At 46.2% G+C, this 23775-nt stretch overlaps 1 protein-coding gene across 4 annotated transcripts in view; it reads left to right on the top strand.

Annotated features, from left to right (window-relative positions):
* Nucleotides 1-745: 745 nt before the first annotated feature.
* The window catches only part of St6gal1 (ST6 beta-galactoside alpha-2,6-sialyltransferase 1), a 141268-nt gene continuing 118238 nt past the window's right edge, over nucleotides 746-23775 (top strand). For 2 of the 4 annotated variants that reach the window (XM_004654291.3, XM_045149670.1), the window contains exon 1: nucleotides 1174-1397. The gene's annotated coding sequence lies outside the window, so the exon portion shown is untranslated. Of the gene's footprint in view, nucleotides 990-1173; nucleotides 1398-23775 lie in introns of those variants that run through there. The other 2 variants (XM_045149671.1, XM_045149674.1) reach the window with 2 other exon arrangements.

Raw genomic sequence — 23775 nt, 5'->3', positions numbered from 1 at the left:
TCTGCATACATTTGTTCACTCATATTCACATTTTACTCCTAAGAACACCTTCTATATATAACTAAGCTGTTAGGTGCTGAATGACGCTTAGAGCAGCAGCTGAGGGTCAGGATCAAGAGAGGGAGGAAGGAGACTTTGAAGGAAGGATGCTGAGAGGAGGATTAAACCTTGCCTTCCAAGGTTGGTTGCGGGGAGTGGCTACAGGACTTGGAGAGAGAACTCTGAGCCCAGGCTTCAAGCACTTGCAGTGTGGTGGGGCTCTGGCATTCCCACCCTCTTCCATGCCTCGGCAGCTCTACCCTTTTCCAACACGGGTGTCTAGTGGGCACTCTGTCAATTTTTGGGATATGACTGACTGTTTCCTCTAGTCTCAGTGCTCTGTCTGGTCTGTGGGGGACTGACGTGTTGGCTCGAAGGCTGCTGCAGCCCTGTGTAGGGCTGTTTCTATTCTCGGGAAAGAGGATAGTACAGCTGCCCGAGTTGCATCTTCAACAAGCTGTTTTCTTACCAGGCTGGGCTGTCTTCACCATCTTTCCTGGGGCGCGTCCTGCCTGTCCACCTGCAGATATCCTGGAAGCTTCTGAGTGAAGGAGGTCCCCTGACACCACCTCCCACCCTTTTCAAAGTTATTGTCTGAGAACACTTAACGACACGCCACACCTATTGATAGGAGATTCTTGCCAAGCCCCGTGAAATACATTTTTTTCTTTCGTGTTCTGCACAAGAATACGAGTTTTCATTTAAGTTAAGAGACTCGCTCAGGGTCAGACTGTCTGTCCATCGCGGAGCCAAGATATGCCTCCTGGTTAGAACCAGCCAGACAACACGGAATTCACGTGACCTCCTGGACATATCGGGTGGCAGGTGGAGGCAGAATTTGGGGGGTCCTCGCTTCCTGCACTGCTCTTCCTGCCCACCCCACCCCCACCGCTGCCCGCGCTCTCTCTTTGGGGACGGCGGGGTCCAAGCATCACGGGAGCCCTAAGCAGGTACCCTTCGCCCCGAATCCGCTCAGCAGCGACATCCCGAGGGCCAGGCGGGTTTGGGACGCGGGGTGAAGGAGTGAGGGGGGGGGCTCGAAATCTAGCAAGTCTTCGCGACTCTATTTGCATAACGGAGGCTGCCCGCTTCCTCTCCGCCCTTCCGCCGCGCTCCTCTCCCCTCCTTCTCCAGTCCCCACCAACCCCCGTCCCCCGGGTCCCTCGCTGCTCCTCCTCCCGGGTGCAGGAGTCCCGGGCTCCCTTCCCGGCTCCGAGCCCCGCGTCGGGAGGCTCCTGGGGGAGGGTAGTCCGGCCCAAGGCCGGGCTGGGGAGACGCCCGGGGGGCACTGCCCGGCCGGAACAAAGGGAATGAGCCTGCCGGCCAGCGTGGGCCTCGGCGGGCGGAGCGCGGAGCGGGTGAGTCGGGGCGCGGCGCGGGCCCGGGGCGGAGAGCTGCGCACGGAGGGGAGCGGGGGCCGGTGCGCAGCCACCCGCACGGATGTGTGCGCTTCTGCCAGGGCCAAGGGAGCCGGAGCCCGCTGACCCACAACAAACGCACATGGGGGCGCCCCTCCCTCCGTGCCGCTGCCTTGGTTTCCAGGTCGGGAAACTGAGGCCGGCGGAGGGAGGGTGAGCTGGGGCGGAGCAACAAGCGCACGTGCGCTCCCTCTCCTCCCCGGGGTGCCGGGGGGGGGGGGGCTCCGCCAGCCCGGCTGACCCACCCCGCTGGGCCGGGGGTCCGGGTCTCCGCCACACCGGCTGGCTTCCCCCTCGCTGCAGAAGGGCGACGCCACCTTAGGGAAGGTGCCCCTTGGCCATCGGATTGAACTGTTACGTTTTCAAACGGAAAACAAAAAACCAAAAACAAATCAAACAGGAAAGAACCTGCAGAGATTGCATCCCAAACCAAGTATGTTCTAGGCCCGGGGTGTATTCCGGGAGGTGAACTCCAAAGTCGTTTCCTAGAGGTGTGAGTTAGACCCAGAGTAGGTGGGTGCGTTAAACAAAGCAAAACAAAACAAAAACAAAACAAACAAAAAAAAACCACATCTCGTCGGCAGCAGCATTGTCCCTGCGCTCCAGGGACTGCCTGGGATGGGAAGCGAAGCGCCGGCGCCCGCCCAGCTTGCAGAACTGTCCAGTTTAAACATCCATGCGCCAGGTCCTGGGTTTCACTTGCTCTTTGGCTCATAGGTCCCTCGCGCATAGACACCCGAGTTATCTCTGGCTCTCCGTTTGCTTTTATGTCTGCACGGCAAGGCCAGCCAAGGCCTCTTGCTATGAAGTGGGAACATACTATTTTCAGCTCGATCGGAGATTATTTGGAGGAAATGGCGAGGCTCGGAGAGGCTCCTTGTTTGTTTTGATTTTTCTTTGCTTCCAGATACTCCGTCCACGCTGCAAGATTTTACTTAATGAGATGTGGTCTGGCCGCGGTCAGAATGGGTTGCGGAGTTGAATGGACCTCGTAGGAGATGCGCCGCCGAGCGCTGGCACCGCGCCTGACTTTGTTTGTTTTAGCATTGGGGTGCAGCCGCACCTTGGCTAGTTTCTCTACAGGCTGAGCTGCCTCTGAGAACTGGACAATCTCCAACCCAGTGTCGTTGCTCCCCGAAAGGGTCTAGACAGCATGTAGCTAACCTTGGATTTTTCAGGCGGGAAGCCGAGGTCTGGGAGTGCAGCCACTAGTCTTAAGTTTAAGCCGAGTGAAATCTCAGCGGAGAGGACTCGAGTGTGGGTCTGCCAGCTGCACACTGCCCTGTCCCGCCGGCGTCTAAAGGCTGAACGAAGATCCCGTGGTTGGCTTAAAAGGCAGTGCTGCCTTAGGCAGAACAGAGTTACACAAAGAAAGTAATTCAAGTTGAAAGCTGCCACCCTTCTATTATCCGTTTCAAGAGCTCTTTATCCTGCGGGAGAGGAGATAGACTTAGTAATTTCTTACTCCTCCAGCGTAGTTATTTTACTCTTCCTGGCTGCCCCCTCGCTCTCAAATTGGATTAGGGCCAACGATGGAGAATTAGATGTTTTGCCTCACATCCCAGTGCCAGGAGGCCTTTGTTTGGGCCCAAGCAGGGGCTGTTGACATCAGCCCCGCTGGGAGGAAAGTGTCTCTAGCTGGCTGCCCCTGAGCCCCTCACTGGAGAACAAAGCATTGTTTTCACTGATTTCGTTTCATTTATTCTTTATGACTCCCATGGAAGTAGCTAAGGAGCTGCTTAGTTTTGTCTTTGGCAGAGGCCATGCTGGAAAACCCAAACCACCTTGAGGCCACTTTCCCCAAGTTCAGCCTTGTTTGTGGTTTCCTCCTTGCTTATCTCCTAGTTACACTTGGGTTTTGTTTCCTTAGGTTTCCACTTGTCACTGCACTTTTTCTACTAAGGATGCTAGTCCCATAATGAACTTGGGAAATAATCTGGCCGGCTCCTAGACCAATTTGTTTTTCGCATGAGGAAAGTAAAGCTCAGAAAAGAGAAATTACCTACCTCCCCCCAAATACACAGAAATGCATAGTCTACTTTTGTGCAAAAGGGAAACTGGTATCAAACAAATTGTTGGTACCCCAGAGTAAAGTCAAAGTTACAGTGGTTGCTATAACAGCACCCTTTAAGTGAGAGAGAGAGTTCCTTAAGGACTTAAGTGAGTTTGGTTATTAAGCAGAAGCATGGATCCCAGTGGTAGTGGGACCATAAGGAGTATTACAGTTATCATCAAGAATCAGTTTTCTTTGATGTTTACTAAATGGTTCAGGTTGCTCTTGCACTTGGCTCTCCCACGCCCCTGGGCCTTATGTGTCCTAAGTTAGGGAGATGTTTTGCATATAATTGTAAAGCAAAGGACAATGGGAATTCAGAGGAGTGAATCCACTTAACTTTTCATGCTACTTAACCTCTAGACTCCAGTTTCTTTCTTTCTTTTTCTTTTTTTTTTTTAGTTTTTTGAGGTACGGTCTCACTCTAGCTCAGGCAGACTTGGAATTCACTTTGTAGTCTCAGGGTGGTCTTGAACTCACAGCAATCCTCCTACCTCTGCCTCCCGAGTGCTGGGATTAAAGGTGTGCGCCACCACTGCAGGTGGACTCCAGTTTCTTATATGGCCAACGACAGTCCATGTGCCCAGTGTCTGCCTAGAAGTAGACAATGCTCAGGCCTTAAAGTCAGAGGAAGGCTTTGTTCCTCATTCTCTCCAGTGTTACCAGTAAAACCAGCAAGTCTTAGCTCAGTGTGCACATCTGTATAGATCGCCAGAAGTTTTGGAGGGTGTTGGTCACATGACCCCCACTTTTTTTTTTTGAAGTAGGGTCTTACTCTATCCCCAGGTTGACCTGCAATTCACTCTGTATTTTCAGGGTGGCCTCAAACTCACAGTGGTCCTTCTACCTCTGCCTCCCAGGTGCTGGGATTAAAGGAGTGCACCACCACACCCCGGCTGACACATACTTTCCTTCAAATCTTTTGGCAGGTTCAAATGCTCACCAGCTTTTAACGTGGTAGAAAGCCAAGCATGGTGGCCCACACCAGTAGTTTCAGCACCTGAGATGCTGGGGCAGGAGGATTTCAAGGTCAACTTGGGCTACAGAGTGAGCCCCTCTGCTCCCCTCAAGAAAACAAGCAAACAAGCAAGCAAACAAAAAAACAAAAAACATGGTGGAGAATGGTGTCAGAAGAACAACAAATTAGTTACAGTCCTGTATTTGAATTAGGCTTCACCTAGTCTCAAAGAGGTATGGGATGGTGGGTCTACAGCTTATGACAGAGGCAAGCTTTAGGCCCTGGGGTCATTCTCAGCCCTACAAACAACAACAAAGAGAACAGCATGAATCCCAAATTCTAAAGAGATGGGAATGCTTCCCAAACTACAAAGGGAAGTTTAAGTAGTTATGAAGTCTCTGTGACACTCAGATAAACAGTCCTAGTTAGAAAAAAAAAAAAAAACAACTGATAAAAGGGAAAACAGAACTTTAATACCTTGAGTGACTGTAGTCTTAAGTCATTCCCATTTTTTTTTCAGTTTAAATTTTTTTTTTAATTTTTAAATTTTATTTTAGAGGGTTGTGGGGAGAGAAAGGGCCTCAACCACTGCATTCAAACTCCAGATGCTCTGCCACCTAGTGGAATTGTGTGACTTTGCACTTGTGTCACCTTTGTGCATCTGGCTTATGTGGGTTCTACAGACTTGAACATGGGTCCTTTAGGGCTTCTCAGGCAAGTGTCTTAACCGCTAAGCCACCTCTCCAGCCCCCATGCATTATTTATTTGAGAGACCCAGAGAGAGGCAAATAGAGAGGGGGAGAGAGAGAGGAAGAGAGGGAGAGAATGAGAATGAGAATGGATGTACCACAGCCTCTAGCCAGTGCAAGTGAACTCCAGATGCACGCACCACCTTGTGCCTCTGGCTTACGTGGGTCCTGGGGAATCGAACCTGGGTCCTTTGGCTTTGCTGGCAAGCGTCTTAACCCCTCAGCCATTTCTCATTTGCAGTGGCAAGAGGTTCTGGCGTATGCATTCCCTCTCTCTCTCTCTCTCTCTCTGTCCTTACAAATAAATAATAAATGCAAATATTTAAACAAATAATTAAGTTAGAGAAGCATGAATTTTTCTTACCTGCCTGTATATATTCTGAAACTACATGAGGGCATTCTGACTCCTGTAGGTGTATTTTTATAGTAAGCTTATTTGCAATTATAACATATTAAGCAATGCAGTTTCACACTACTGGGATGATTTTCCAGGTCATTACTAGAAAGGTCAGGTTAGTCTTCAGAATCAATGTGGTGATTCAGATTTCATTTATTATTCTGGTTATAAAAATAAAACATTCTCATTGGAGACAATTTGGAAAGCACACAACAGTGCCGGGAAACAGAAAATAAGCTCCACTATCTTAAAACAGCCACTTAATAACTGAAAACTTTCCTCTGGAGTTTTTACAAATTATTATTTTTTTTATTTAGAACATTCTTTGTATGGACACATCATGTGTTGGTACCACCATTCCCCTCCTCCCTGCCCCCATTCTGCTGAGGGCCCTCCTTAGTGGGATTGCTGGTATTCCCCAAGAGTGTTGTGGGTCATGAGAACAGCATTTTGATGGATTTGCTTCTCTAAATGGTTGAGAACATGCTATATGTGTAGTTATGCCTCTTGCCTTTCATACTTAATTTTCTCAGGTGTGCATTTCAGTTTACATCCACATTACTGATGTACCTTTGACTCATCACTGACACCAGCTGCTCACCAGCTTCAAAGTCACAGGGCCCCATGGGATCTGATCATTTCCATGCTTGCTGCAGTGAGGGCCAGTGAGGGCCTGTCAAGGAAGTGTCTCCACCTCCCTTTGGAATCTTGCCCGTGCTTCAAGCCTTCAAATATCAGCCATAGTTTTTTCCTATTCTTTTTGTGGTTGTTGTGGAGGTAAGGTCTCACTCTAGCCCAGGCTGACCTAGAATTCACTATGGAGTCTCAGGGTGGTGTCGAACTCAAGGCAATCCTCCTACCTCTGCCTCCTGAGTGCTGGGATTAAAGGCGTGCGCCATCACTCCTCCTGGCTTGTTTTTTTTTTTTTTAGAAGTCCAAAAATAGTATAGTGGCGGGAGAAAAACAGGTGTGTAATTTGAGCTAGAGTCTTGTCCTTTGGCCTCCAAAATCTGAATTCTAAGACTCTAGTTTTCCTAAATGATAAATGAGCAACTCCCAGATCAGTTATGAACTCATTCGTCACATGTGCCAATGCCCAATCTGAAGCAAAGATGAATACGAAGCTCACAGTCCACATAGGATGAGTGGGGAGCAAAAGGCTAGTGCTGAGTGCTGTGTGGTAACCTCCCAAGCTTGAAGCATTGGGATAGTGAGTGCTGTGTGGTAACCTGCCAAGCCTGAAGCATTGGGATAGATGTCTTGGATGGAAGCCACTATGGGATGGTCAAGCCATTTCTAACTCTTCCCTATTGTGATGGACATCATGGTTAACCTGCTTGTAAATAAATCTCTGTTCATTTTCTAGAATTCATTAGGGTAGAGCTCTCAAGTTGGAATTATTGGGTCACACTGTAAATGACGCGGCCATTTAATAAACTTCATAGATTTAGCCTAATTACGGGTAAAGTCTTAAAGTCGAGGTGTATGTTATATTGTGGAAACTGTAGAAATTTTGGTGCATAAGCAATTCGGGATTTGAATTCTTGCTTGCCATTTACCATCAGTGTAGGTATGGACAAGCTACTTACCTGTGCTAAGCTTGAATTTCACCTCCTGTCAAAGGGGTGTAGCAGACATCCCATAGGGTGGCTGTAAAGATTAGGTGACATCATAATTAAAGATTCTGAAGCCCTCAGGAAGTGATATAGCTATTGTTGTTATAATTGGAGTTTTCACAAGCCGGAGAAACTTTGGTTCTAATGGGTTTTCTTGCCACAAGAGAAGGCCCTCATGTAGCTTTTTAAGGTTAACTAAGAAGTAGCTTCTTACCTACCAAGTGACAGGCTGAGAGAAATGATGGCTTGCATGAGACCGTACACATTTTTTCTTATCATGGAAAAATTCAAGCATATATAAATAACATGTAGTAAATCCCATATCATATCACTGAGCTTCAACTATTATCAAACTCAAGGCTGATCCTCAACCCCATATTAGTTTGAAACTGTCCCAGACATCTTATCAGCTTAGCCATAAATACTTCACTCGGTCAAATGATGCATATTTGAAGCACTGGTTTGTGCTGACCCAGGGCCTGTCTCTGCTGTGGCCCATTACGGTATTGTGGGATCTTGCAGGGTGAAGCGGAGGGGAGCTATTCTGCGAACTTCTTAAATTTTACTGCTCCACCAAAGAGCCATTTTTTTTTCCAGTTTACTATAAGAACTGAAATTCTTTCCATATCAGTGTATATTTACATATACCCGCATTGTATTCTACTTTTTTAATGTATTAACCAATCTTCTGTTGGTGGACATGTCTGTTTTCATATAATTTACAAGTGTATTTAGACATTGAACATAATGCAAAATTGATTGTAAATGTCACTGGGTTAAATGAAGTTAGTCAGTCCATCAAGCTCTGGAAAGGGTGGTGGGGTGGGGGGGGAGGAGAGAGAGAAAGGGAGAGAGGAGAGAGAGGCCAGGGACACTGAGGACCGGACCCCAGAAAGCTGAGTGGAAAGATTCCCAAAAAGTTACCAAGAGTGTTTGGATGATAGGATTATTTTTGGAGCTAGCCTGACGTGTTTGGGTGCCCTCAGCTGTGGGTGCAAAAACTAGGCTGCGTCATCACCTTCTGAGGTTTGTTTTGTTGTCAGGGTCAGAGGTGGGGACCTACCTAGATGCAGAACTGACATTTATGTAATAGGAAGGGAGGAGAGAGAATTCATGTTTGTTCTTAGGATCTGCCCGGGTGTTCAGACCATCAGGTCACGTTTCCTTGGGTCTAACCAGAGAGGGATAAAAGGATGCCTGCCCAAAATCGGACTGCATGGAAGATGGATGCTTGCAGCAGCCTATTGCAGATGGAATAAATGAAGAACCTGGAGCTTTCTGTCCTGTGGGAGATAAAAGTAAGAGGCATGTAGAGTCATGCTGAGTGGCTGCTATGAAAAAGAGAACTACCAACGGGAACGGGTAGGATGGGAAGACTGGCGGGAGGTAGTTAGAGAAGAAAACAGAACTATGGAGCCATAGGACAAGCCAGGCCTCAAGGCCGGCAACTCGGTCCTGGGGAAGCTCAAGTGAAGGGCGGAAGCAGGAGACCCCTCCTCTGAGGGACAGATGACTCTTTCCACCCTAGGGTGTCTGTGGCTGTGCAGCAAACGTAGCGAGATGTACAGTAGGGCTAAGGGGTGGGCCGAGTCAGCTTGAGCAGCTTTTACCTGCTCTGGCAGGGTGACATACACGGTAGCCTTCAAAAGAAGCTGAACTGTTATTTCCCGTGCATCTTGGCAGCCCTGCCCCGTTCCGCCCTTGGCTTCAGTTCAGCTTGACCTTATATTCATAAATTATTTCCACAGGAATAAATATATCACAAACACATTAGATGACCAGGAAATCTGGCAACTGGAAAGAACTACAGGTCCCTGGAGGAGGACTGTAAATTTCTTGCATTTCAGCCTTTCTAAGGCTGCTTTTGTCTCATGGTTGGTCGGTGAAGTTTTCCCCAGCACAGTGTTCAGATGTATCTTGCCTTTTTTTTCCCCCCTTTGTGCTGGGGATTGAACCCATGCATACAAGGGCCCTGTGCATGCTAGGCAAGCTGATCTCTAAATTTTGGGATACTTGACCCTCTTGAAGGTCCCCTGGGCTGGGACAGACGGCTCCCACCATTCCCTTGTCTTCATTGATGGGGAAACCATGGCAGTGGTTACCACCTGCGGGGGCTTTGCTGCCTGCTTGGCCCCGATTAGGCGCTCTGTGTATTCTCTTTTGCAGTCTTCATGGTGCTGTCGATGTCCTGGTGTCAGTAGCTCCATTGTACAGATGAGAAAACCGAGCTTCTGGGAGGGCTAGAGGTGTGCCTCCAGGTCTGCTGCTGCTGGAGGTGCAGCCCAGAAGGGAAGGGGCCCTCTTGGCTCTGGGGCTGTTCATTGCTGCTGGTAACTTCAGTTCTTTGGCTCTGAGCAGTAATTAGGGGCAAAGCTGAACAATTTCTCGTCAAGGAAGCCTTTCACTGTTCCCTCCAACAAAGATGGTGGGAGTAACTGTGACGGACTATGACTCGCGTAACTTTCGCATCCAGCATATAAACATATAGCTGTGCATTTTCCCTTTTGGAAGGAGTTTTTTCTTTCTTTCTTTGTTCCTTCTTCTTCTTCTTCTTCTTTTTTTTTTTTTGCTGGCCCTTTAAAGCTGTGCTAATTCATTTGTGATCATTATGTAGTTCGGACCAGCACTAAACACAGCCATTAGTGAGCATGGACATGGGCTGGTGCTTCACTGCTCAGCTACCTTAAAGGCCTTGAGGTTTGTGACTAGAACTCAATACTAGCATTGTTAAGGGTTTATCTTGCAGCTGTGCTTCTTAGACTCTTAACAGGTTCTTCTTGTGCCGATATTCAATACTGATTTGTTCATTCAATATTTATCAAGTGCCTATTATGTGGTAGGCATTGCAACTAACTATACAAAGAGTACAAATTATATAATACACACACACACACATACACTCATAACATATCCATTCAGTGTTAGCTAGTGGTAGACTGACTTTTTTTTTGGTGCATGTGTAGGAGGTGTGTGGGTGCAACATACTACAAGTGTGTGGAGGTCGGAGGGCAGCCTTGGGTGTTGGTCCTTACCTTCTACCTTGTTTGAGGCAGGCTCTCTCATTGGTTGCTGCTACATTGGCCAAGCTCCCTGGTCCATGAACTTTTAGGGGCGTCTCCTATCTACCTTCTTGCTGTAGGTGCGCTGGGATTACAGACGCTTGCACTACTGTGGCCTGTTTTACATGGGTTCTGGGGATTGGTCCTCACACTTGCACAGCAAGCTCCTTACCCACTGATCCATCTCCCCAGCTCACAAAACAACTTTCATATCATCCTGCTCTTCACTTTTCAGGGTTTTTGCTTTGTTCATTCATTCAACAAACAAACCTTGAGTGAGTGCCTGCTGCAGGCTATACACTATGCTTCTTTTAGACTCTAGACAAAAAAAAAAAAAAAACTAACCCCATCATTTTCTTTTTCTTTTTTAAAAATTTATTTATTTATTTATTTGAGAGCGACAGACACAGAGAGAAAGACAGATAGAGGGAGAGAGAGAGAATGGGCGCACTAGGGCTTCCAGCCTCTGCAAACGAACTCCAGACGCGTGCGCCCCCTTGTGCATCTGGCTAACGTGGGACCTGGGGAACCGAGCCTTGAACCGGGGTCCTTAGGCTTCACAGGCAAGCGCTTAACCGCTAAGCCATCTCTCCAGCCCTGCCCATCATTTTCTTCCTCCAGAGTTTGGTTGGAGGTGCCTGCGACGTTGACTACAATCCAGTATGATACGTGTTATGATTTGAGTATGCCAGGGAAGGGAGAGAGACACAGTGCATTTGGGAAAGCTCTCAGGAAGAGGCAGTACCTCAGCTGGGATGCACTAGCAGAAGTTCAAGGGTGAGGACTGATTTGCTGCATGTGTCAGGGAAACACTGGCAGGTTAATCCTAGGGTGGATCATGTGAGGCCAGAGGTGGTGGTAATATGAGGCTGGAACCATTACAGGTATTATTCATTAAATTTTTCATAACTTCCTTATGCAGCATATACTGTTATTATCTCAGTTTCATAGGTTAGGAAACAAAGGCTGAAGACGGTTTGGTGTGACATGTTCAAAGGGCGCTCTCACTGAGTAAGCTGAGGAGCTTGGGCTTGAACATGGGCCTCTTGCCTCGGGAGCGTGGGCTTCTGGCTTCCACTTCAAAGCCTGCAGAAGCGGGCTACACACATCCGCCTTGCCAGATTAGAGTCTGCCCTCTCTTCTGCTCATTCAAGGGCAGCATACCTTTCCAGTTCTGTCTGCCTCTTGGTGTTATCCACATTTTCACTACTTTGGGACAGATGGATTTGATGTTGATGGCTTATTCTTAGTTTTGTTTTTCTTTTCTTTTCTTTTCTTTTCTTTTCTTTTCTTTTCTTTTCTTTTCTTTTCTTTTCTTTTCTTTTCTTTTCTCTTCTCTCCTCTTCTCCTTTCTTTCCTTCCTTCCTTTCTTTCTTTCTTTCTTTCTTTCTTTCTTTCTTTCTTTCTTTCTTTCTTTCTTTCTTTCTTTCTTTCTTTCTTTCTTTCTTCCTCTCTCTCTTTCTCTCTCTCTTTTCCAGGTAGGGTTTCGCTCTAGCTCAGGCTGACCTGGAATTCACTGTAGTCTCAGGGTGGCCTTCAACTCATGGCAATTCTCCTACCTCTGCCTTCCAAGTGCCAGGATTAAAAATGTGTGCCACCATGTCCAGCTCTTTTCTTTTTTTTTTTTTTGGCAGGGTCTCACTCTAGCCTGGGCTGACCTAGAACTCACACTGTCCCAGGCTGGGCTCAAACACAGGGCAACCCTTCTACCTTAGTCTTGCGAGTGCTAGGATTCAAGGCGTGAACCACCATGTGCAGCTGTTTTCCATTTTATTCAGCTAACTAGTAGATCCAAAGTCATCACAGAAAGTCATGAATGTGGCGAGGAAGAAGGCGGTTTATCTCTTTTCTCACACATTACCCGTGAAATCTGTGGGTCAGGGCAGCCCTTGAGGATGGAGATGGGTGCATTCACAGGACTGGAGGGGCAGGAGCAGGTGAGCCTGGAGCTGTCTATAAAGGGTGCTTAGGATCATCACATATGAGCAAAATAATTCTTTCTCAGATAATGATGAATGAGCCCTTCCTCATCTTCCAAGATTTTTTCTGGGTTGGAGCTGGTTTTGGAGTAGGGGAGGAAGTAGAGGGTATTTATTCAAAGTAAAGTTTTTGAAAACAAACTTTTTTTTTCGAGGTAGGGTCTCCCTGTAGCTCAGGCTGACCTGGAATTCACTATGTAGTCTCAGGGTGGTCTCGAACTACCTCAGCCTCCCAAGTGTTGGGATTAAGGGCGTGTGCCACCACACCTGGCAGGACACTATCTTTTCATGGATGACTGGGAATCAGTTATGTAAACACTCTGACCTGTAGGCAAAAGAGTGAACTGTTGGGTCCAGAGGAGGACGGGGTAAGGGCATGGTCTTCGATGTTGCAGGAGGAGAAAAGTTCTGAGAAGTTGAGATTTGGAGAAAGGACATTCCTGACCTAGGGGGACAGCAAGGACAAAAGTGTGGAGGTGTGAAAAGAACGTGTCCTGTCTGGGTCATTATGAGTAATTTGTTATGGCTGGAGAGCAAAGAATGAGTGAATGAACAATCGCTGATAACTCAGTGTCCCCAATGACTTAGGTGCTACGCAGATACCTAAGCCCGGCAGCCCTACAGAATGGGAAAGTTTTCCTTACTATTTAGATGAGGAGAAAGAAATGAAGAGTGCTGAGTTTATTTACCCCATATCACAAGGATGTGCTATGATTTGTAGCATATGGAGACCTGAGTTAGCTACCTCAGTGAAAAAACAACAACAAAAAAAAGTAAAAAGACAAACGTATGTTATAGGTAATATTTTATTAATAAATCATACATTTTGTTGTATAGGTAAATATGCTCATGTATTTAAATAAATAAATGTTACCTGGGAAATAAAATCCACTTTATATGTAAATTTTATATAGAAAATTGAATCTATTGTTGAGACTGACATCCAGCAGCTTGTGTGTCCCCAGGCTACTTAATCACAGCCCAGATTTCTGTGTTCATAACGAAGGATTATGATTGTGACACTGCCCAGCCTCTAAGGAGTTTTTGTATTCAAATGGGGTCACAGATGTCACAGGATGAGTAAGGCTAGAACCACACAGATGGCTTGTTATTGTGGACACACCCTTGATTTTCTGAAAGTGTACAACTCCTAAAGCACCCACAGGTGTCTGAAAGTCCGCTCACAGCTCTAGACATGGTGTCTGAAATATTGAAACAAACATCTTAGTCAAACAGGCATGTCCCTGTGCCATCCTCCTTAGCCAAACAGTCCTGGCTGCAGTGAAGGGCAGCAAAGACGGCGGGGCTTCGCCACTGCCTGGCGCCAGAGTGTTCTTCTGGCCTGCCTGATTGCTGGGAAATGCCTGATGGGAGTTGGTGGGATGGCTGTCAACAGCTAGGCAAGGGTGTCCAAATGTGCCATGCTACAGGGAGGAATGCCAGGACTACCAGAGGAGCAGACCCGTACCATGTCTGGGAGAAGCTGGTGGTTTGGAAGTGGTCAGGCAGGCTGGGGTTTGCAGGGACTGTGGTGGCTGTCTGTATTCTACAGAAGTACAGATGAGAACAAGCGAGGGCTCTAGTTTCAGAGAGACTGTGCTGCTGACCAAGTGCATGCTGGTGGAGGGCATCCTGATCTATGAGCGAGCTAACGTGGCCTGCAGCCCCGCACCTCTGCTCCAGGAAGGACAAGATAGGGTCTGTCATACTCTGGGTGTGTGTGTAGGCATGGCCATGCTACTGTGCAGACTCCTTGTATTCCATACTACTAAAGGAGTGGTCCATTCTTCCTTATCCACTTGTTTGCCTGCTCGAGAGACCCAGGCCTTTTACCTCAGTCTATGTTCCAGGCAGCCTCGCTCAGCTAACCCTGTGAAACCCACGTTCCCCAGAGAAAAGCAAAGTCCTTTCATCTGTTGTGCCATACTGACTGCCATGTCTGATGAAATGGGGAACATGACTGTACTCTGAACAGCCCGGGGACACCTCGTAAAATGAGCAGAGCTTGCCCGGCGCTCATGGCAGTCCACCAACCTCAGGCCACACCCAGACACCAGTTGCATGATCAGCTGCTTGGCAGGTAAGGTCAAGGTGAGCGCTGGTGATGAGAGCAGCTGCAGCGGCCCAGAGAGGGCTGTGGTGAGCCCACGAAAGGGTCTTTCCTACCTGACGATCCTGCCTTGGGGAAGCAGGGGAAGCAACGCCTCTGGGGTGGCCCGTGCATGGGAACCCTGGTGGGAGCCGGGCTGGGCCTTGCTTTTTTTTTAATCTAAGCCTTTTGGGAACCAGGGACCTAGGAGTTTGTCACAGGTGAGAGAGGGAAGAAGGCAGCCAGGCAGCTGGCAAAGGCTGGGAGGAGGCTGAGTCATCCTTCATGCCTTTGTGACTGACTGACTGCCGGGATGGCCTTTGTCAATTGTATAGTGCTGGGAGCTGCTGGCCCAGGGCCTGAGCTGGAGGTGGTTAATGACAGTGCGAGGAGTCAATCCCCAGAAGACGCTTCCTGCCCGAGGGCGCGTGGCGGCTCCGCTTTTCATCTACACAATGAACACCGCTGGGCTGTTGGTTTGGAGGAGGAAAAAGAACGGGCAAGTAGGAATGACCGGAGGCCTCTGCCCGGCCGGGCTTCTGTACTTGAAGAGTCCTGCCCTGGTCTTCCGAGCTGGTGTGACTCACAAGCCCAGGAGCTAGCCGAGCACTGCCTGCCCGTTACCATGTCGCAGGCTCACCTTCCGCAGGAAGCCCTTATCACTTGGGAAAAGAAAATCACAGGTTTTTCAGACAAATGAACAGGGTCAAATTCCAGACACGCTGTGTCTCCACTCTGTGAACTTTGGAGCTTATTTTTATTCTTTTTTAAAAAGATTTTATTTTATTTATTTGAAAGAGAGAGAGAGAGAGAGAGAGAGAGGGAGGGAGGGAGGGAGGGAGGGAGGGAGGAAGGGAGGATGAGAGGGAGAATGGGTGTACCAGGGAACTTCAGCCATTGTAAATGAACTCTAGATGCATGTGCTATCTTGTATGTCTGGCTTGTGTGGTTCCCGGGGAATTGAACCTGGGTCCCTTGGCTTTGCAGGCAAATAAATGCCTTAACCACTAAGCCATCTCTCCAGCCCTTATTCTTTATGTTAATCATTCCTACATCATAGCACTGATGTGACTAATACACTAGTGGATGTTCATGATTATGATCAACAAATGGCAGTTTTGGTTATGGCATTTTTTTTTTATTAGAGAGAAAAATATGGACATTCCAGGGCCTCTTGCTACTGCAAATGAATTCCAGACATGTACCACCATATGCATCTGGCCTACATGGGTTCTGGGGAATCAAACCCCGGTCCTTTGGCTTCACAGGCAAGCGCCTTAGCCACTTAGCCATCTCTTCAGCCTGTGGTAGCTTTTTTTTTTTTTTTGGTGGTTATTCTCAATTTCTGGTCACCAGATGGACCAGACTCTTCTAGATGCTATGGCCAAAGGTGGATGAAGAGCAGTTGCTACCTGAAGGAGCAGCCTTGGTCTGGGAGGAGGGCTGGACGTGTGCAGTGGGCACAGGACCTTGCTGAGGGAGCCACAGAGGAAGGTCACAGTCAGAAGAGGGATGAGACACCCCTAAGGGTTGTGAAGGATGAAGAGGCATTTCTGAGGCAATTGAAGTAGGAATGGAGAGAGACTATCAGTACCAGGGAGAAGGAGGGTCACAGTTGGGCTTTGTCCCTAGACCTACTTATGGGGAAGACAGCACTTCCTTGGCAAATGAGCCCATGAGGGTCATATTCCTGCTGGCATTTGAACCCACTTAGCTTGGGTTGGGATTGAATCTTCAGCCTTTTATCAGTATGTGGATGGGCAGGGATGTAGCCAGGCTTGACTGGGCAAAGGATATTTCAATGCTACATGCCATCACAGAGGTTTTCCCATAGACATCCATGCCCAGGGTTGGTGGCTGAAGTGAGCCTCCCCATGGAAGTAGGACTGATAACCAGACAGGAATTCCAAATGCAGAACCTACTTTGAGCAGGCTACAGGTAGTGTGGACAGGGGACATCACGAAACAGGGGGCCTGGACATATTGGTATTAAGTTGAGAGAGAGGAACTCCTGTAGTTGTTGGGACATTCAAGGATCTCACGTGTAATAGTCAGCGTCAAGTAAAAAGAATGGGAGGAGACCACCTTGACATTCAAAGTCCTAATTACATACAGATGACTTTTAAAGCCGCATGATAAACCCAAAGTGGGTGGATTATTTGAACCAGAGGAAAACAGCTTTGTGCTTGCTTCAAAGATCTTGTGTGCTTCATTAGGTAAGCTGGTGATAAAAATGAACTCTCACCACGCCCAGGCATGGGATGAAAACTTTGTAAGTATCCTGATTAAATTGAGCTCTGTCCGTACCTTACCTGCTTCACAAACGTAGTTGAGGTTGGCGACTCATTCCCATCCTTCTGGTCCCAAATGCCGTTTCCTTGGTCCCGTTTCCTCACCTCTGGCTGCCCTTCGTGTACTGCTATCTGAATTCTACCCCCAACTAATGAAGCTAGTCTTTGAATTGCAGTTGGTTCTGCTGGGTAGCCCTGGTTAAGAGCCATTGCCATTCTGTCATTTTGATAGCTGTTCCCCACTTTCTTCTTTCTCTTCAAATCTCTCACACTCTTTCCCCATTCTTACTCTCCACTGATGACTATGTTTTAAGTGTTTTATATTTATTTATTTGACAGAGAGAAAGAGGGAGAGAGAGAATGGGCACACCAGGGCCTCCAGCCACTGCAAACCAACTCCAGACTCATGCCCCACCTTGTGCATGTGGCTAATGTGGGTCCTGCAGAATCGAACCTGGGTCTTTTGGCTTTGCAGGCAAATGCCTTAACTGCTAAGCCATCTCTCCAGCCTGATAACCCCGTTTTATATGTACCTGAGAAACTCAGAAGAGAACTTGCACATCTTTTGTCTTAGCCAATTCAGGCTGCTGTGATGAACTACCATGGATGATGTGACTGTAGAAACAGCAGATTCTCTTGCTCGTGGCTCTAGAGGTTGAGAAGCCCGAGATCAAGGCACGGGCAGGTTTGATGGCCACTTGCTACTTCAGAGGCGGCATAGTAGAAGAGCTGCTGGCTCTCAGGGATGAATGGAGGGAGTGTCTCTTCTGTCGGACAGTAAATACTTTTTGTGATGGCAGAGCCTTTGAGATCACTGTTGAAGTTCAACGAATGAACTTTGTGGGGACATGAATATTTCAGACCAAATCAGATCTCCACCGTCAAATCTGTGCCCATATGTTCTACATTCTGCCTGTTACTGCAGATGGTTAGTTCTTTTCTGCTCCTGTCTATGACCAGACTCTTGACTTGTGAATGCATCTTATTCCCTCTTAATTAAGGATGTGACTTCTGTGAAATTTCTCCATAGGATCATTCCATGTCCATCCATCCATCCATCATCTATGTATCCTCTTCTAGCTTCCTATGACTGCTGTGTCTCACATATCCCCATACCCATACATCTGCCCCTCCAGCTAATGCCTCATTTTTTCTGCTCCCTGAAATAATTGCATTTGCTTCCCGCTGTTCCTTCTCTGTCATTCTCGTGTAAACCCAGGTTTTGTCCCGTCACTCCCCAAACCTTTACCTGTCAGGCTCACCAGCAACCTGCTATTACTACATCTGATGGCCAAACCTCAGTCCCTGTCTTGCCTTATAATTGATCATCCTCCTTGAAGGGTTGTTTTCTCTTGGCTTCTAGATCACCCCTCCCTTTGATCATCTGTCTGCCTCACTTGCTTCAGTTTATTATACTTGGTAGAGTGCCCCATGGGGTGGGCTTGGGCATGGTCTCATTCCTGACGTGTAAGTTCCTGTTGATCTCATTCTGTCAACAGGCTTGTCACTTTTGCTGTATATCTTTGCTCTAGGTTTTTCCCTGAATTCTTGCACATATATAGCCATCTCCTGAACATGTTTCCTTAGTTGTCTAAAAAATATGAAACCTAACTGCTGCTTTTTTCTTCGAAGTGGTCCCCCTAGGAGGCAACAGCTGCACGCAGTGGTTAGAACTTCACTCTGGAGTCCTTCTAGACTCCTCTTGCATGCTGTGCTCATGAGCAAAGCATGTCATTTGTGCTCTCAAAGTAAACTGAGATCAGCTCGCTATTTGATGTGCTGAATTCATGTTGGTCAATCCATATTTTTAACTTATTTTTATTGCGAGAGAATGAGAGAAAGAGGGGGGGGGAGACGGACGGAGGGAGGGAGGGAGGGAGGGAGGGAAGGAGGGGGAGCATTGCTACACCAGGGCCTCTAACGACTGTAATAGAACTCCACATGCATGTGCCACCTTGTGCGCATGTGTGACCTTGCTTGCTTGGGCCACGTTGTGTGTCTGGCCTCTGTGGAACTTGGAGAGTTGAACATAGTTTCATAGGCTTCACAGGTAAGCATCTTCACTGCTCAGCCATCTCTCTAGCCCTGTATTTTTATTTTTATTTTTTTAAATTTTTATTAACATTTTCCATGATTATAAAAAAAAATCCCATGGTAATTCCCTCCCTACCCCCCCCACACTTTCCCCTTTGAAATTCCATTCTCCATCATATTACCTCCCCATCACAATCATTGTACTTACATATATACAATATCAACCTCTTAAGTACCCTCCTCCCTTCCTTTCTCTTCCCTTCATGTCTCCTTTTTAACTTACTGGCCTCTGCTACCAAGTATTTTCCTTCTCACGCAGAAGCCCAGTCATCTGTAGCTAGGATCCACATATGAGAGAGAACATGTGGCACTTGGCTTTCTGGGCCTGGGTTACCTCACTTAGTATAATCCTTTCCAGGTCCATCCATTTTTCTGCAAATTTCATAACTTCATTTTTCTTTACCGCTGAGTAGAACTCCATTGTAAAAATGTGCCACATCTTCATTATCCACTCATCAGTTGAGCAGCCCTGTATTTTTAATTTTTTGGATAGCTTCATACTGGACCTCTTGCTTATACTCTTGCTTCTGAGGATTCATTTTGTTTATTTATTTTTTTATTAATTTTTTTTAATTAGTTTTCTATTCTGTAAGTACAGGCAGTTTGGTTACCATTATTAGGCTCCTCCGTGACCTACCCCTTCCCCATTGGCCCCTCCTTGTTGAGGTATATGGGTCATGCCTTGTGGAGTTAGCCCACAGTTATTGGTACGATAAATGTCTCTGTATATCATGACCCAACATGTGGCTCTGACATTCTTTCCGCCCCCTCTTCCGCAAAATTTCCCTGAGCCATGTTGGATTCATTTTTGGTCTGCTTCAGTGCTGAGGTGTTGGGGGCCTCTGAGGCTCTGGCTCTCTGATTTGGTAGGCGTTGATTTTTCTCTGTGTTGGTCTCCTTCCCCCTTGTGCTGGTATCTGGTTCATCAGGAAAACAGCACCCTTGCTTGTTTCGCCAATTTTCCTTAGTTTCAATCAGGGCCCTTTGGAGGTATGAGGTATGAGGCTCTCTCCTTTCTGAGAATTCATTTTAAAGGAAAAAGTAGAGTGATCATTTTAAAAGATGCAATATGGTAATTTTTCTACTCAAACTATAAAGGTTTCTCATTTCAGTCTAAGCTATTAGAAGGACCTATATGACCTGACAGCTCTCACTCATCATATCCCTTATTATTTTCTTCCTTTTCATTTTACCTTCATCTGTGGAAGTCTGTGTCTCAAACAGGAAATGCATTGCTGCCTCAGGGCTTTTGCTCTTGCTGATCCCTACAGTTGGAACATTATTTCTTCATATAGTCTCATGATTTGCCCCACCTCTTCCTTCAGGCTTCTCTTTAAATGTCATCTTAATAAAGATCATTAACAAAGATCATTCAACTATAATAATAATTATCTTATGTCTGTCTCCTTCTACCCTCATGTCTAGCTACACCGATCCTTTTAGCCAGACTTGCTGTCCTTCGATAGCATATAAGGTCATCAGACTTACTTATTTTGTCCTGTTGTTACTAGCAAGTTGTTTCCTGGAGGTAAAAGGACTTCAACTTTTTAGTTCACAACTATTTCTCTTTTTAGTAAAAAAAGGACTCCAACTTTTTAGTTCACAGCTATTTCTCTAGAACCTAGAAAAAGGACTCAAAAATTATAGGCACAACATATTGTTATTGTTAGTTGAACTTAACCAAATCCTCACAGCATTTCAAAATTAGTTGTAGTAACCCATTATTGTAGTTGAGGAAACTGAGGCGCAGAGATGGTAAGTAACTTCCTCAAAAGAGCACAACTTGCTAGCCTAGAAGTTAGACTCAGACCTTCCCAGAGAACATGCCATTACTTACCATCTCCCAGTTGAGTCTCTCTCCCCCTAGCAACCCACATCTCAAGCTGCCTCAATATTCCACATCTTGTTGCAAATAAGCATCCCCGTGGAGTGACAAAATCCCTGCGACACTTGCAGGTATATAAAATGCATATCTGCAATTTCTAAGTCCTAGCATTGGTAGAAATCAAGTTGTATTCTTAACTGATTTGGTTGTAAAACCTGAAGCGGACTGAGGTGAGGCTTTGTATAAAGTTATGTCCGGAAAATGGTTTATCTTGTTTTTCTTTTTGATAACTCATTCTCCAGAGCTGATTAAGATGGAAAACCAGGCTGGGGAAGGGCATATGTGACGTGCTGTTTGATACCAGAGGAAGGAAGAGAGAGCTTTCAAAGCCCATGGTGAAAAGGCTCACTCACCCACCCTCTCAGTGTTATTCATACCACATGGGCTGCTTAATACTGCTTTGCAGTTTTGAGATGAGAAAGAACAGCCTGAGAGGAAAGGCCCATGGATGTGGAGTTTTAGGGTTCTTCACATAGAATGTCCCAGATTAGGTTCAGTAAATCTCAGGTAAGAGTTGCCCATACACATAATATCCCCTGATGCAGCCACCTTTTTGGTACCTCACTTTTGATGCCAAAAAGCATCAGATATTTGAAAGGAATTTGAGAGATGAAAGATGCCAGGGGACAATCAAACAACAAGAAGAACTTTGAGAAATGGAGGCAATGCAGAAAGCAGGGCAGGGATGTGGTTCAGGGTAGAGGTCCTGCTGAGGTCTCATCCTCAGGAGAGATGGAACAACAAACAGGAGCAATAAACGACTGGTTTCAGAGAGTTAAGAGGGTTGCATTAATCATAGCTGGGTGCAAAGAAAAGAAGAGTTCAGAGAATTAGGACCAACTCTCGGAAACTGAAAGTATGATAGCAACAAATAAATAAATAAATAATCACTACAGGAAGGAAACTTGCATAAAGTCAAATAAACAGGCAGCAGAATGAAAAGTGAGGATTAGTGTCAGAAATTTAATACCTGAAGGGTAACATTTATACAACAAGAGAATAGAGACATTGACGTGGAAAAGTATAAAAACAACAAGTAAAAAAAATTGAGAACTGAACGATACAGGCTTCTAGATTGAAAGAGCCACTGGAGTACTTGGTCACAGATGACCAAAAGGTGCAGATAGAGGAAAGTTTCTAGACAGGGGAGACCAGCCAACCAACCAGTTGAAAATACTTCCAGACAGGAAAAAAAAAAAGTAACAAAAGAAACAAACAAACGAACAAAAACTAAATGGATTCTAAGTAGGAATAGAGATCTGGTGGTCACGAGGCCATCTGTATGGTAGCGCTGTCAACTAGAAGACAGTTCACATCTGTAGCAATGTGAGAGGATATGATTTCTGACTAAGAAATTCTAATTAATCTACAGTGTGTGGGTAGATTCTGGGATATGAGAAGTATCAGTTCTCTTACCTCTTGCCACAGCCTTTCTGGGGAAGCTACTACATTTGTTCCTTCAAAACTAAGAGAACAGGCGTGGTGGCACACGCCTTTAATCCCAGCACTTGGGAGGCAGAGGTAGGAGGATCACCATGAGTTCGAGGCCACCCTGAGACTACATAGTGAATTGCAGGTCAGCCTGGGATAGAGTGAGACCTTACCTTGAAAAAAAAAAAATCTAAGGGGAAAACAAGGAGCTAGTGGGATCTCCCATCAAGCCCAGACAGAGCTTGGGCTTGGGTTTGGGTTAAGGTAGAAAGATAGGTTTCAGAAGGGTGTGTTTCAAGAAATTGAAAACAAAGAACCTTGTTGATTCCTTGGTAGCATCTGATTGTACTGTGATGTTTTTTACGGTTCTACAGGCAAGGTGAACACTGAATTAGTGACAGGTACATAGGAAATTAGTCACATACAAGAGGCCATAAAGGATTCCAGAAATGACAATATGAATGAATATGCAAATGATTAAATATAATACCTTACAAGGCTATGCTCTCTCAGTCGTTACCTGGCCATTACAATGTTAAGTTCCAGTGTTATGTTTACTTAATTTAAAAAAAAAGAGAGACAAATAGAAAACCAAAAAAACAAATACCTGTACTCTGTCTCTTTCTGTCAGAAACCACTCCTGTATTTTGTGTTCAACTCACATTTAATGTCAGTTCTTGACAGAGGTGTATTGGAGGCAGCAAAGGCCTTTGGGTGTCAGGTTTGTCCGTGGAATTCTGATTTAGTATATGATGCAGCCTTATGAGGAGCTAGTGGAAATAAGAAGCACGTGGGTGGTAGTGAAAAGAGCCAAATCCTTATTTTTCTATAGCAGGAAATCAAAGGATATTAGCTAGCATTAAAAAAAAAGAGCAACATAGGTATGCTATTTATAGATACCAAGGTGACTTTAAAATCTGTGAGTTGAAAAAAGAGTTGAAAATCATTGGATTTGGGCCGGAGGAAGTGAGGAGATAGAGGGCCGGGCATGGCTTGCTGTTTATTCTTACAATAGCAGTTATGGATGTGTATTGCTTTGATTAAAGATCAGTGTTTCCAGGTATCCAGGTACCCAGGCTCAACTCTGATCATTGCTATAGACACAATACTCGCCACAGTCATGACAATGAGCCGGGACACCGTCCTCTGAGCATTTAATTTATTTCATACAGTGGTGGCCAAAAGAGCTTCCCTTTTCTGCTTCTCTGAAAACAAATTCCTATACTATTTCTCTTCTGTCAGAAATCACTCCTGTATTTTGTGTTCAACCATATTTAATTTCAGCTCTTGACTGAGGTGTCTTGAAGAGAGCTGGGGCTTCTGGGTGTCAGGTTTGTGTGTGCAGTTCAGGTTTGGTCACTTGGCAGCCTGGGTTCATTATTTCACTGGTGTCACCTCATCTGTAAATACAGAAAACACTACTTGCCCCATGGGGTTGTGGGGGGAATAAAGAAGACATTTATTTAGTCCACAGAGTGCCTGGCATAGTTATTGCTGAAACGAACTAAAATAAAACCTATAAGGAAATACCTGCACATAACCCCTTAGTCGAAGATAGGGTATCAGGCTGGGTTGGGGCCTCAATGATAAACTTGCAAGAGGGGGAGTGTGAGCCCTGGGAAGGGAAGCGAGTTTGGGAAAGAGCTGGGAGGCCTCCTGGTTTTAGTGCAAGTTCTTACTAGAGTTTGGGTGCGGTGCCTTCACCTTTGACCGCAGT

Source organism: Jaculus jaculus, chromosome 5 (assembly GCF_020740685.1).
Source record: "Jaculus jaculus isolate mJacJac1 chromosome 5, mJacJac1.mat.Y.cur, whole genome shotgun sequence".
Lineage (NCBI taxonomy): Eukaryota > Metazoa > Chordata > Mammalia > Rodentia > Dipodidae > Jaculus > Jaculus jaculus.
This window is presented reverse-complemented; position numbering and strand designations above follow the sequence as displayed.